Source organism: Panthera onca, chromosome C2, assembly GCF_046562875.1.
Source record: "Panthera onca isolate mPanOnc1 chromosome C2, mPanOnc1 haplotype 2, whole genome shotgun sequence".
NCBI classification, from domain to species: domain Eukaryota; kingdom Metazoa; phylum Chordata; class Mammalia; order Carnivora; family Felidae; genus Panthera; species Panthera onca.
In genome coordinates this window covers 80,825,125-80,827,305 of record NC_138347.1, presented here as the reverse complement: position 1 = coordinate 80,827,305, position 2,181 = coordinate 80,825,125, and positions in this window count along the sequence as shown.

Here is a 2,181-nt window from a genome sequence, read left to right as displayed (position 1 = left end):
TCACTAGGCACACACCTGAAACTAATGTCACATTGTGTACAAGCTTTATTTCACTTAAAACCCAAAACCCCTGCAGTCTGTGATTAACCGTGTTAGGTCACATGGCTGCCTTGATCTAACGGGCACACACCCACTTCTATTACTAGTAATGGAGGAGAGCAGTGGCGGTGGGGGCGGGGAATATGTACAGGGAGTTAGTCCCACCTGAATCACTTTTGATGCGAGATCTGCAGGAAGGAGTGCTTCCAGAATGTGGGGAAAGAGGGGAATACAGCAATCTTCCATACCAAACAAGCATCACATATAAACTGAAAAAAGAAACCTCACCTTTAGAGCAAACTATGACTACTCACCCACCTCTCCCCAACCCTTCACCAAGAAAGGAAAAAACCCAGCATTATTCAGATTTGACTGGTAAGAGCATGTCATTTCTCGCACCTAAGCTCAAGAAACTAAACCAATGAATTAAATAACGAAAAAGAAATAATTCTTACAATTGAAGGTGATACACAGTTATAAAATAGTGGGACTGTCAAGCTTAGCAGTAAAGCGAAAAGCTATTTTGAGGTAAAGCTCATACTACTGGCAAAATATATTAAGTCCTGAGTTATGATATACAAAACCAAACATTTTTTTTTAAATTTCTTTTTCAACATTTTTTATCTATTTTTGGGAAAGAGAGAGACAGAGCATGAACGGGGGGAGGGGCAGAGAGAGAGGGAGACACAGAATCGGAAACAGGCTCCAGGCTCCGAGCCATCAGCCCAGAGCCTGACGCGGGGCTCGAACTCACGGACCGCGAGATCGTGACCTGGCTGAAGTCGGACGCTTAACCGACTGCGCCACCCAGGCACCCCTACAAAAGCAAACATTGAGTTAAAAGCCTGATCCATCCCAGGGCGCCTGGGGGCTCAGTGAGTTAGGCATCAGACTTTGGCTCAGGTCATGATCTCCTGGTTTGTGGGTTCACGCCCCACATCTGTGCTGACAGCTAGGAGCCTGGAGCCTGCTTCAGATTCTGTGTCTCCCTGTCTCTCTGCCTCTCCCCAACTCACGTTCTCTCTCTGTCTCTCAAAACTAAATAAACGTTAAAAAAAAAAAAAAAAAAGGCTGATCCATCGATCAAAAGACCCAAAAAAACAAAACCGAAAAACAAACTCAAGTAAGGACATGAGAAGGGGCTTTCTCTATATCGGCAAAGTGTTAGGGGTTCCAATGAGAATTTGGTGACCATCCCACTCGTAAGGCTTTCCCCAGAACATTTTCTTGCAAAGGGAACTGTTCTGATGGGGATAAGAGCTGAAGGCTTTTAGGTAAATAAGCAGTGCTGAGATTAAGACTCAGGACAGTCTTACCCAATCCAATCATTCACGTTTCTCGATTCAATGGCAGTTTGTTCGTTTTCATTGCTCGGTAATATTCCATCGTATGAATGGAACACAATCAGTTTAGCTATTGATGGGCATTTGGGGCCTTTCTAGTATTTGGCCATTACGAATAAATCTGCTGTGAGCATTTTGGGCAGCTCTTTTTGTGGGCATATGTTGCTACTTTTCTTCAGTAAATACCTAGAAGTAGAATTTATGGGCCAAATGGTAGGGGAAAAATTAACTTAAAAAAAAAGCTGTCAAACTCTTTTCCAAAGTAACTGTACCATTTTATATTTCCACTGGAAGCATATGAGACTTCCAGATGCTTCACATCCTTGCCAACACTTATTATTTTCAGTCTTTCTTCCTTTTAGCTATTTTAGTGCCTGTGAAGTGAGGTTTCATCTTAGTTTTGGTTTATATTTCCCTCATGACAAATGAGGTTAAAATTTTTTTAATGTGCATAATGAGTATTTCTATATATTCCTTTGTGAAGTTCCTGCTCAAATCTTCTGCTCATGAAAAAAAAAAAAATTGAGAGGTCATGGCACTTAAACAGCCTCCCTCATTATCAACATCCCCCACCAGAATGGTACATTTGTTACAAATGATGTTCCTACGTTGACATCATCATTATGTAGAGTTTACGGTTTACATTAGGGCTCACCCTTGGTGTTTCACATTCAGTGGGTTTGGACAAAAGTATAATAATACTCGTATTATTTGGACACTTGGATGGCTCTGTCAGTTAAGCGTCCAACTTCGGCTTGGGTCATGATCTCACTGTTCGTGAGTTCAAGCCCAGCATCAG